Source organism: Oncorhynchus masou, chromosome 18, assembly GCF_036934945.1.
Source record: "Oncorhynchus masou masou isolate Uvic2021 chromosome 18, UVic_Omas_1.1, whole genome shotgun sequence".
Lineage (NCBI taxonomy): Eukaryota > Metazoa > Chordata > Actinopteri > Salmoniformes > Salmonidae > Oncorhynchus > Oncorhynchus masou.
Window position 1 is genome coordinate 14944026 of NC_088229.1, and position 13740 is coordinate 14957765.

Consider the following 13740-nt stretch of genomic DNA (forward strand, 5'->3'; position numbering starts at 1 on the left):
TGTTGCTCCTAGACGTTTACAATAACAGCACTTACAGTTGACCGGGGCTGCTCGAGCAAGGGCAGAAATATGACGAACTGACTTGTTGGAAAGGTAGGCCATTCTACTGCCAATGTTTATCTATGAAGATCGCATGGCCTTGTGCTCAATTTTATACACTTGTCAGCAACGGGTGTGGCTGAAATAGCCAAATTCACTAATTATAAGAGGTGTCCACATACACTATATAGACAAGAGTATGTTTATTTATTTTCCCTTTTGTACTTCAACTATTTTCACATTGTTACAACACTGTTCATATCCACAATATAACATTTGAAATGTCTCTATTCTTTTGAAACTTTTGTGAGTGTAATATTTGAATTGAGAGAGAGAGAGAAAGTGTGAGAGAGACAGTAGAGGCCATGGGGTTCCTTTATTTCTGTTCTTTCACAATGAATGGAGTGTCATTTTCCTACTGATATATTGACCTACTTAAAGAAATAAGCAAGGCCCATGTTGTCTGCCAGCTCCGCCTGCCCTGTCACAACGTACTGTATATCAGTACATTCACTGAGAGCGCAGCAGTAGGTCAACACTGTACAGAGATAGAACAACAGCCAAACGAAAAGAGAGAGGGAAAGATAGAGAGAGAGAGAGAACGAGAAAGAAGAGTGTCCGCCTTGTAAGATCTGGGTGAACTGAACACACTTTGGGATCCAATTTGCTATAGTAATTACCTTGAACTGGTGATAATGCTGTAAGTAAAGTACTCTGATTCCCAACACACACACACACACACACACACACACACACACACACACACACACACACACACTAGACTGTGGTCAGGACTCAGGGGGGGAAGACATGCCGAAAGGAAACTGCTGGGAAAGAGCAGGGAGTTTTGTTTCTCTGTGTTGTGTGTATGTGTACAGACAGAGTCAGACCTTTAATTCAGTGGCCAAATAAACTTTCCACTTTTGGAACAAATAAGGAACACTGTAAACTCCCAAAATACACATAAATACATGGGTTTGTTTAGGGATCAGCTTTACTGTCCAGTCACTGTTGGGGTAATATGTCCTGCTTAAGAGAGGGGAGAGAGAGACTAATGGGAATGAGTGGGAGAGAGGGGAAGAGAGAAGGAGAGATGGAGGTAGGGGGAGAGAGAAAGAGAGGGAGAGGGGGAAAGGGAAGGAGAGATGGAGGTAGGGGAGAGAGAGAGAGAGAGAGAGAGAGAGAGAGAGAGGGGGGGGGGAAAGGGAAGGAGAGAGGGAGGTAGGGGGGAGAGAGAGAGAGAGGGAGAGGTAGGGAGAGAGAGAGAGAGAGGGGGGGAGAGAGAGAGAGGGGGGGAGAGAGAGGGGGGAGGGAGGGAAAGGGGGAAAGGGAAGGAAAGAGAGAGAGAGAGAGAGAGAGAGAGAGAGAGAGAGAGAGAGAGAGAGAGAGAGAGAGAGAGAGAGAGAGAGAGAGAGAGAGAGAGAGAGAGAGAGAGAGAGAGAGAGAGAGAGAGAGAGAGAGAGAGAGAGAGAGAGAGAGAGAGAGAGAGAGAGAGAGAGAGAGAAGGAAAGGGAAGGAGAGAAGAGAGAGAGAGAGAGAGAGAGAGAGAGAGAGAGAGAGAGAGAGAGAGAGAGAGAGAGAGAGAGAGGGAAAGGGAAGGAGAGAGGGAGGTAGGGGGAGAGAGAGAGAGAAAGGTTCTAGCATGTGTTCACTGCTGAGTTGTTATGTGGTTACACGTATGTGTCCTGTTATGGAGCCTAGTATGGGACATCCCACTGAAGGCCTCCACATAGCCCAGCAACTACTAGGTTGATACGTGGGTGTTATGTGGCTATACCGGTCCTGTTCTGGGGCTTTGGGACAGTACAGAGGGCCAGAACATCCATTATTTAATCTTGTGTTGGAGCTGTTGTCAAGGGAGAGAGGCCTCATTGTTTACAGCCTGTTAGACTGAATGCCTCTCATCTAAGGCTTTAAAGCAGGGGAGAGGGAGAGAACGGCCAAGGCTGATGACTCTAGTACCCAAACCTGCCTGGATTTCAAATATTTTACCCACTATTTATATTATGCCTGCTTGAAGAGTGAAATGAATAGTAAAAGACGAACTCCCGAAAGACTATTATTTTTCTCCCCCGTCAGTTAGGCTATAAAGCAATTGGATGTGAGTGACATTTCCATACTACTTCTGTAATATCTCCACAAAGACAATGCAGTGTTTCATTTGCCTGAAGGGGACTGGGTGGAGAGCAATGTTTCAGCCACAGCAGACCATCAAGATCTGTTCTGGTAAATGAAACCCTTCACAGTCACTACTGTTCCTTCAGTAGCCATTGAACTGAAAAGAAACTCCAGCACAATGGTGATCTTGATGCTCCACAGATTTAATGAATCTATATGGCATTGTTTCTATTGAAACCCGTCTCTGTTCATGAAAGCATTGAAATTACTATCATCGTAATAACTATCTGAAGTTCTTCATCAAAATAGATTTACTCTGGCCTCCCGAGTGGCGCGGTGGTCTAAGGCACTGCTTCGCTGTGCCACTAGAGATTCTGGGTTTGAGTCCAGGCTCTGTCGCAGCCAGCCGTGACCGGGAGACCCATGGGACGGTGCACAGTTGGCCCAGCATCATCCAGGTTAGGGGAGGGTTTGGCCGGCAAGGATGTCCTTGTCCCATCGCACACTAGTGACTCCTGTGGCGGGCCGGGTGCAGTGCACGCTGACACGGTTGCCAGGTGCACTGTGTTTCCTCAAATACATGGGTGCGGCTGGCTTCCGGTTAAAGTGGGCATTGTGGCTTGGCTGGGTTGTGTTTAAGAGGAAGCATGGCTTTCGACCTTTGCCTCTCCCGAGTCCGTACGGGAGTTGCAGGGATGAGACGACAAGACTGTAACTACCAATTTGATACCACAAAATTGGGGAGAAAATTTTGATGTGACAAGGAGGACACGGAGTTAGGAGAGAGAGTGTGTTTGTGTCTAGAAGAGGAGGACACGGAGTTAGGAGAGAGAGTGTTTGTGTCTAGAATAGGAGGACATGGAGTTAGGAGAGTGTGTGTTTGTGTCTAGAAGAGGAGGACATGGAGTTAGGAGAGAGTGTGTTTGTGTCTATAAGAGGAGGACATGGATTTAGGAGAGTGTGTGTTTGTGTCTAGAAGAGGAGGACATGGAGTTAGGAGAGAGTGTGTTTGTGTCTATAAGAGGAGGACATGGAGTTAGGAGAGAGTGTGTTTGTGTCTAGAAGAGGAGGACATGGAGTTAGGAGAGAGTGTGCTTGTTTCTAGAAGATGAGAACATGGAGTTAGGAGAGAGTGTGTTTGTGTCTAGAAGAGGAGGACATGGAGTTAGGAGAGAGTGTGTTTGTGTCTAGAAGAGGAGGACATGGAGTTAGGAGAGAGTGTTTGTGTCTAGAAGAGGAGGACATGGAGTTAGGAGAGTGTGTGTTTGTGTCTAGAAGAGGAGGACATGGAGTTAGGAGAGAGAGTGTTTGTGTCTAGAAGAGGTGGACATGGAGTTAGGAGAGAGTGTGTTTGTGTCTAGAAGAGGAGGACATGGAGTTCGGAGAGAGAGTGTTTGTGTCTAGAATAAGAGGACATGTGTGTTTTTGTGTCTAGAATAGGAGGACATAGAGTTAGGAGAGAGAGTGTTTGTGTCTAGAAGAGGTGGACATGGAGTTAGGAGAGAGTGTGTTTGTGTCTAGAAGAGGAGGACATGGAGTTAGGAGAGAGAGAGAGAGAGTGTGTTTGTGTCTAACACATTTTGACCCATACTGAGGCAACCAACGCTTGTACGAAGTCGGTCTGGGGATCCAGTGTACTCACAGAACTGCCAGAGATATGAGATCTGGAGAGGGGAATGTGATACAACTAGCCTGGTTCCAGATCTATTTGTACCGTCTTGCCAATTTCTATGGTAACAGTCACACCAATGACCATAGGAGTTGACAAGACAGCACATTTAGATCTGGAACCAGGCATGAATACAACAGAGAACTTGATGACCTATCCATGGGAGACGCATCCAAGCTCAGACACAATGACATACACATTAATATAAACTTCCCTCTCTCTATTTCAACACCAATATTCGTGTTTTATTTAGCTTTCAGCACAACAACAGAGGAGGATTTATTCCACTGAGCTATTTCATAAATGTTGAATCCAAAAGGCCCATCTGTGTGCACTTAATGGTGTTTTTCTCCAGCAATAACAAACGTGTTTGGTCTGGCTGTCAGCCACTTGTCTGATGAGTCGTCTCCCCATGCCAGACCGACTGTTGGGAGGGAGAGTGCTCGTGGCCTAACAGATGTGAGGTGTGGCACACAGACACTTGTCGTCTCCGTTAGGAACCTCCTTCATACGCATACATACACACAGGGAGGCCGTACATGATGCGAGTTTATAGGGTGTAGAACAGCAATGGAGAGGGTGGCTGTTAGATGGGTGTTTCTTGCCTGGGACCAGCCTCTCAGAGAGACCACACATATCAGATGAGGCAGGGTTTAGACATGAGCAGACACATCCCTCTGAAAAGCCAGACTAAACAACAGGACTTCATTAGAGAGCGCTATAACTCACTCGACTGTAACAGCCATCCCAGCCCAGCCAGACATGGCAGTCAGACAGGGCAGATGCTACACAAATGTCCTTCAGACAGACAGAGAGGGCAGAACCTGACCAATGGTACACTGGCTGAACAAGGCTTTATGTCTTTACTGCACTAATTAAATGGCGATGTGAGTGCCAAGACATGGCCACCATGGTTTGTACTGAATATCATCTGTGGATGAGCTGAATGGGAAGCGAGGTTAGTGAAGCTAAAGAGCCATCAGAAAACATCTAAACCCAATGTCCTTTGTGGGGGGGGGATTTTCATTGTTGGATATAAAAAACACTAAGGAATCAGCTCCAAGTGATTTTAATTGAAGAAATCTGTTCCCAAGCATTACCACACATAATAGAGAGACACATCGTATTCAAATGTAAGCGAGGTTTGAAATTATTATGTTTTAGTCAATTCTGGTCAATTTGCAGTCTACAAATTATTTGTAATTACAGTCGGTTCCGGCCCCCGACCAGCCGCTCCAGGCAAAATTGGCCCGCGGCTGAATCTCAAATCAAATCAAATTTGATTTTATGTCACAATACAACAAGTGTAGACCTCACTGTGAAATGCTTACTGAAAAGCCCAAACCAACAATGCAGTTGTAAGAAAATAGAGTTAAGAAAAAAATGACTCTGAGACACTCGAAGTCAATCTTAAATGAATCATTGTTTATTGTCAGTGCGTCGGAGAGGTTCCAACCAACTTAATGCACCATAGTGGACATCTGTCAGGAGCTCTAACGGGGCAGTCCTGTTTAGTTCTTATATACTGCAGACAAGTCATATTTGCATGATTTAGCTTATAAATAATTAATTAATAATTAACGTTTGTTTAATTCATGTGACCAACCAATACTGGTTCAAGCTTGTGACAGACCAACACCTCACAAGGCTTCTTCTCTATAAACCGAGACCATGAAACTGAGATATCCCTTTCTCTTAACAAGGTTCTGGGCGTAGTGCCAAATTACAGACACTGAGAGTGAAGATTTGTTCAATCAGTCACTTGCATGAACACAGAAATTGGTTTACAGCAAAGCACAAACATAGTGGAGGCTGTGGGGATGGTCCAATCCATCAGTCTAAGACATGTGCTACTGAAATTGTATATGGTTATATTACATAAGAACAAGGGTGCAAAACTAATACAAATATTATTATTTTATGACAAATGTGCTTTCTCCCGTGATGAACAGCGGTTGCTGTCCGGGGTTCTGAAACACATCAGTGCACTGTTGAATTAGCGCCTTTTCCTAGACCATGTTGCTATATGCATAACAGCAAAGTTAATCAGCATACTGGTGTGGAGAACAATGTGGTGGAGGCAGCAGCGGAGTTAGGAGATGAGAAAACAGCCCTTGTCTTATTGTCTAAAAAGAGAGTGAGGAGAGAGGAAGCTCCAACTTAATTAGGTCTATAATCAACTGTTAAATGTACCTGGCTTTATAAATCATACATATATATTTACAGAAATAAGACAGATCCTGCTTCTGTTGCCTGTTTGAGTGTTTGTTTAATAGCCTACTGATTCTGTGAGCAGAGCCTCATGCAAGACATCAGTCAAGAAGTTAAAGGTTGGTCGCAAATGGGTCTTCCAAATGGACAATGACCCCAAGCATACTTCCAAAGTTGTGGCAAAATGGCTTAAGGACAACAACGTCAAGGTATTGGAGTGGCCCTCACAAAGCCCTGACCTAAATCCCATAGAATATTTGTGGGCAGAACTGAAAAAGCGTGTGCGAGCAAGGAAGCCTACGAACCTGACTTAGTTACACCAGCTCTGTCAGGAGGAATGGGTCAAAATTCACCCAACTTATTGTGGGAAGCTTGTGGAAGGCTACCCGAAATGTTTGACCCAAGTTAAACAATTTAAAGGCAATGCTACCAAATACTAATTGAGTGTATGTAAACTTCTGACCCACTGGGAATGTGATGAAAGAAATAAAAGTTGAAATAAATAATTCTCTCTGATGTTTTTCCTAAACAAATGAGGGATTTCAGTAACTGAGTTTTGAGTCCGAAGTGGCTGTACTTATATTGCATCTTCTGCAACATGGACAGCACAATATGCACTGTTGATGTTTGGTGGTGGTCGCTGCAGCAGAGAGGAGAGAGAGACATTGGGTGCTAGTCACACAGTCACTCGCTGTCATTGTTTTTAACATGGTCTAACTCCCTGTAGTAATTTGTATCTTAATTATTCAATCAAACAGTGTGTTTAAAACACATAGGATGTGTCTATAAAAATTTCAACCAATCGATTGGTCGAAAGGCCAGACGACTCTCGGTCTATCATAATTTGTTTTAGTAGGAGACAGCTCTAAACTGTACTTACAGATATCAGGCAACTCGTCCGATCCATCTGGACAATCCTTCTCACCATCACAGCGCCATCCTTTAGAGATGCAGGTCACCTGATCTTTACACACAAACTGCTTAGGACTACACGTCTTCGGAGCTGGAAAAGACAGAACACATGTACTATTACCAACACTTGTTTTTATTTGTTTGTTTTTTTACCCCTTTTTCCTCCCCAATTCCATGGTATTCAATTGGTAGTAGTTACATGCTTATATCATCGCTGCAACTCCCGTACGGACTCAGGAGAGGCGAAGGTTGAGAGCCATGCGTCCTCCAAAGCACAACCTAGCCGAATTGATTCTTAAAACAATGCACATCCAACCCGGAACCCAGCCACACCAATGTGTCGGAGGAAACACCGTACACCTGGTGACCTGGTCAGCGTGCACTGCGCTTGGCCCCCCACAGGAGTAGCTAGTGCACGATGAGACAAGGATATCCCTACTGGCCAAATCCTCCCTAAACCGGACGACGCTAGGCCAATTGTACGTCGCCCCATGGACCTCCCGGTCGCGGCCGGCTGTGACAGAGCCAGAGCTCGAACCCAGAGTCTCTGGTGGCATAGCGAACACTGAAATGCAGTGCCTTAGACCACTGCGCCACCCGGGAGGCCCAACATTTTGTTTTTGTATGTTTTCCCCTAAAACCAAACTAGTATACTGTATTCCTGTACTTCTGTAAAGGCATTCATGTTTTATTTTAAACTGAACAGAAAGCAGGCTAGTAGACCACCACTGAATATATTTCTTGAATCAGGAGTGTACTTTGTTTACGACAACTTTGTCATGTTTTGTGGGCGGTTTGACATAGTGGTACTGTTCATAGGTTGCACCTCCGTCTCTCGTTGCGTCATTCCATTGTTATGAACGTTCTCATGCTGCAATCTACCGGCGGCGCCATAGTAGTGCCCTAAAGTGGTGATAAGCACAGTCATTCTGGACGTAGGCTAACTACTGTTTCGTCTAAATTACACTATAGTGCCTGGAAATATGATGACATTGCTAAAGTAGTAAAACATTTAGCAAGAAAAGACTTTGCCAGCATTATCATGTCATCAAAATTACTTTAGACAGATGTCAATGTTGTCATTAGCTAGCAAAGTTTGTCAAAAATAGCTAGCAATGCTGACATTATCTAGCTAAAATCCCGTGGCAAGCCCTCAATCTTAGCTAGCTAGCTAACGTTATACTTCATCTAAAGTCAATCTGGTGACATCAAAATTATTACAAAGGTTTTCCTGCTAATTATTTGCCTCCTTTTGAATGTCATTGTATTGCCAAGCCACTATGATGCACTGTTGATGAAATCTCCATCAGCTCTCATTGACGATGTATTGAGTAGAATACTCAGTCGGGCATCAGTCCAAAATGAACGTTCAAAGCAATATTGTGACTACACATGCAACCTATGAATATAGACTTACATAGACTGGCCTAATACAGTGGATTTTTACACATTTTCCAGAGTGTGGCTGACTTACCAGACCTGGGTTCAAGTAGTATTTATTATCTTTCAAAATACGATCAGAGTTTGATTGAGCCTGGCTGGAGTGTCAGCTGGGTGTTTGCAACTTTCGGGACTATTCCATTGGTTCCATTGCACCAGGCAAGCCCAATCCAGGGCAGCGAGAATATTTTGAAGATAGCTAATACTATTTGGACCCAGGTGTGAGTTTCCGTTTAATGATGTCAGCCGTGGGGCAGTGCCAGAAATAGTTACTGGGCCATTGAGCTGTCAGGGATACTCTGTGGTGCTACCATGTGGTACATCAACCTCAATAATCTCTGCTGACATATACTGCTCAGAAATACCACACTGGGCTTTTTCTTAGAAGGCATCTCATTTCCTGTGGTGGGTGGGAAAAAGAGCAAGGTTGTGTGAACTTGTGTTGACCCCTGCATGGTCATCCAGCCACAGGGTGTGCATGTGTGTGTGTGTGTGTATATGTGTGTGCGCGCGTGTGCGCGCGCGTGTGTGTGTGTGTGTGTGCATCACCCTGATCTGTGCTATGGTCTTTTAAATCTATTTCCATGAGTCTAGAAAATTCCAACCCAGACCTGTGGGGAACAGCCTGGTTTGTTGCTGACAGCCAGGTCTTATGCTAGTTTGACAGGCTGAGACTGGCAGTGCGTTTCCTCACTCACTCAGTGACATTGGTATTCATATAGAGGAGGATGAAGAGGGGTAGGAGGAGGAGAACCCTCATCTTAGGAGGGAAGGAGAAAGATGGAGGGAAAGAGGAGGGAAGGAGAAAGATGGGGAGGATGAGGTGGGAGAAGAGGATGGGGAGTAGTCACACACACTCACAGAGTCGCAGCGCAGAGCAGACCATCTAATTGTAATTCTCTGCAGGTACGGAGCCCTATCCCCACTCACCCTGGGTGTCCTTACTCACCCTGGCTGACCTCTCCCCCTCTCCTTCTTTCCCCCTCTCCTTCACTTGGCAGGCAGAGAAGTGTTTGTGGGAAGGGAGGCGATGCGGGTGCACCACAAAGGAGAAGCAATGTGACACTAATCACTAGAGAGTATGAGGGCAGTGTATCATTGCGGTCACGTTCTCTATAAACTGTCAGGGTAAGGGATTGAGGCTAGAGAGCGCTGGGAGGGAGGGTGTGTGTCTGTGTGTGTTGGTTCTTCTATCCTTGTGGTGACCTAAAATCCCCAAAAGTCGCCACAAGGATAATAAAACAAGGACAATTCTCCCTCGTGGGGACATTTCCCACATCCCCATGAGGACAAAGGCTGTTTTAAGCTTAGGGGTTAGGTTTAAGGTTACATTTAGGGTTAGGGTAAGGGTTAGGAAATTAACTTTAGGTCCCCACGAGGATAGAAGAACATAACATGTGTTGTTTTGTTCGTGTGTGTATGTGTGTGTGCGTGCATGCGTGCGTGTGCGTGCGTGTGCGTGTGTATGTGTGCGTGCGTGCGTGGGTATGCGTGCGTGTGTGTGTATGTGTGCGTGTGTGCGTGCGTGCGTGTGTATGCGTGCGTGCGTGTGTATGTGTGCGTGTGCGTGCGTGCGTGTGTATGCGTGCGTGTGCGTGCGTGTGTGTGCGTGTGTATGCGTGCGTGTGTATGCGTGCGGTCAAATGCGGTGACTTATGAGTATCAGGTTATTATAAATACAATTAGAAGCTAAATGTTTTGCTGCAGATCAAATGACAGCTGTCTTTAATACACTAACAACACCTTGATATTTGAAACAATGAAGAGAGTGATGACACTTAACATTCAAAGCCACATCGCAACTCTCTTTCAGGCCTCTCAATTTACACTCAAGGACATGAGAGAACGAACATTTCCAAATGAAGGCATTTTCCAGTGTCCCAGGAATGTAATGTTTGAACACAACCATGAATAGATTGGGAGGCATGAGAGTACTAAGTGGAAAGTGCCCTAACAACAGCATAGGGGAGAGGGGAAACAAGAAAGGGAATGAGTGGAGGGAGGGAGACAAAGCTATAAAAGAAGGGACAGAGGCCAATGACTGAATCAACTAAGACGACACACAGCACATGAGGGAGCACTGAGATACTAGGCTAGGCTAACCAAGGCTAACTTGAGGGTTATTGGAAGTTACAGCTTCCTATATTTATTGGTCATTTCTGTCTATTTTGTTTATTTATTGGTCAATTCTGAAATGCTGTAAATACATTAGCTCCACTTCCAATGAAATTCTACTCTTCCATTAATATACTACTCTTCCATTAATTTACTAGCCTTCCATTAATATACAACCCTTCCATTAATATACTACTCTTCCATTAATATACTACTCTTCCATTAATTTACTACTCTTCCATTAATATACAACCCTTCCATTAATATACAACCCTTCCATTAATATACTACTCTTCCATTAATATACTACTCTTCCATTAATATACTACTCTTCCATTAATTTACTACTCTTCCATTAATTTACTAGCCTTCCATTAATATACTAGCCTTCCATTAATATACTACCCTTCCATTAATATACTACCCTTCCATTTATTATACTACCCTTCCATTAATATACCACCCTTCCATGTATTATACTACCCTTCCATGTATTATACTACCCTTCCATTTATACTACCCTTCCATTTATTATACCACCCTTCCATTAATATACCACCCTTCCATTAATATACTACCCTTCCATTAATATACTACCCTTCCATTAATATACCACCCTTCCATTAATATACCACCCTTCCATTATTATACTACCCTTCCATTAATATACTACCCTTCCATGTATTATACTACCCTTCCATTAATTTACTAGCCTTCCATTAATATACTACCCTTACATTAATATACTACCCTTCCATTAATATACTACCCTTCCATTAATATACTACCCTTCCATTAATATACCACCCTTCCATTATTATACTACCCTTCCATTAATATACTACCCTTCCATGTATTATACTACCCTTCCATTAATTTACTACCCTTCCATTAATATACCACCCTTCCATTAATATACTACCCTTCCATTAATATACTACCCTTCCATTAATATACCACCCTTCCATTAATATACTACCCTTCCATGTATTATACTACCCTTTAATCAATATACTACCCTTTAATCAATATACTACCCTTCCATGTACTGTACTACCCGTTAATCAAGATACTACCCTTCCATTAATATACTACCCTTTAATCAATATACTACCCTTCCATTTATTATACTACCCTTCCATTTATTATACTACCCTTTAATCAATATACTACCCTTCCATTAATATACTATCATTTCATTAACTTACTACCCTTCCATTCATATATTACCCTTCCATTAATTTACCACCCTTCCATTAATATACCAGCCTTCCATTAATATACCACCCTTATATTAATATACCACCCTTATATTAATATACCACCCTTACATTAATGCACTACCCTTCCATCAATACACTACCATTTCATTAATTTACTACCATTTTATTCATGTACCACCACTTCATTAATATACTACCCTTCCAATGAGTACAATTACATGCACACAATAATGTGATTATTGTGGATAGTCAGATAAATATAATAGTTTGATTAAACACATAGCGCATAGAATTTAAAAAATGTACACATCTGTTCAAAAGTTTGGGGTCATTTAGAAATGTCCATGTTTTTGAAAGAAAAGCACATTTTTTGTCCATTAAAATAACATCAAATTGATCAGAAATACAGTGTTGACATTGTTAATGTTGTAAATGACTATTGTAGCTGGAAATGGCAGATTTTTAATAGAATATCTACATAGGCGTACAGAGGCCCATTATCAGCATGTGTTCCAATGGCACGTTGTGTTAGCTATTCAAAGTTTATCATTTTTAAACACTAATTGATCATTAGAAAACCATTTTGCAATTATGTTAGCACAGCTGAAAACGGTTGTTCTGATTAAAGAAGGAATAAAACTGGCCTTCTTTAGACTAGTTGAGTATCTGGAGCATCAGCATTTGTGTGTTCGATTATAGGCTCAAAATGACTAGAAACAAATAACTTTTATTCTGAAACTAGTCAGTCTCATGTTCTGAGAAAAGAAGGATATTCCATGTGAGAAATTGCCAAGAATCTGAAGATCTCGTACAACGCTGTGTACTACTCCCTTCACAGAACAGCGCAAACAGGCCGGAACCAGAATAGAAAGAGGAGTGGGAGGCCCCGGTGCACAACTGAGCAATAGGACAAGTACATTAGAGTGTCTAGTTTGAGAAACAGACGCCTCACAAGTCCTCAACTGGCAGCTTCATTAAATAGTACCCCCAAAACACAAGTCTCAATGTCAACAGTGAAGAGGCGACTCCGGGATGCTGGCCTTCTAGGCAGAGTTCCTCTGTCCAGTGTCTGTGTTCTTTTGCCCATCTTAATCTTTTCTTTTTATTGGCCAGTCTGAGATATGGCTTTTTCTTTGCAACTCTGCCTATAAGGCCTCAGTCATACAAAGGTTATACTTAAATCCAAACTGGTTTTATAGCAGATTAGTAAGAATGACTCACCCTAAGTTAAAGAATGTCCTTTTCCCCTTTATTCAGATTACAACCTCTCACTTTCGGTTATTTGAAAATGAAATCATCTACAAATATTGCTATTATTAAAACAAATAGAAATCAAAACTGGATGGTCTTCAGAGATACAGTGGGGCAAAAAAAGTATTTAGTCAGCCACCAATTGTGCACCACTTAAAAAGATGAGGGAGGCCTGTCATCATAGGTACACTTCAACTATGACAGACAAAATGAGGGAAAAAAATCCAGAAAATCACATTGTAGGATTTTTAATGAATTTATTTATAAATTTTATGAATTTATATATATGAAAAAAACTAGAAGTACTAAGGGAGGGCTGAGGGAGGGAATTTCATCCTGGGGCGTGAAAGAGTCGCGTCAAGTATGTATGACTACCGACAGCAGATCGAACATGGTCAAAGCATTGGAGCTGAACAAATGGACAAGACTTGGGTGTTTCGGACACAGGCTACACAATGCAATTAGTAAATTTCAACATCCAAAACACAAAGCTAGATAGACAAATGATGTAACTTAAAAACAACTTAAAACGCAGAATTACTATTGTATTCCTTATCTCCTCTGTTTAAAGTTATGGCTGACTACACCGTCTGATCCATCTGATACATTAAGCCGAATATATACAGCTATGCAAATGTATAATATTTGTCATTTGTAAATGTATGCAATATTCAAACATTACATGGATTACATTGCTTGTATTTATAATTGATACATTAGCCTATGGTTTCAACATGTGAATTTCACCTCTCTTTCAATAAT

The 13740-nt window shown here is 42.6% G+C and overlaps 1 pseudogene; it reads right to left on the reverse strand.

Moving 5' to 3' along the window:
* The window catches only part of LOC135559295 (low-density lipoprotein receptor-related protein 1-like), a 222746-nt pseudogene that overhangs the window by 193518 nt on the left and 15488 nt on the right, over positions 1–13740 (reverse strand).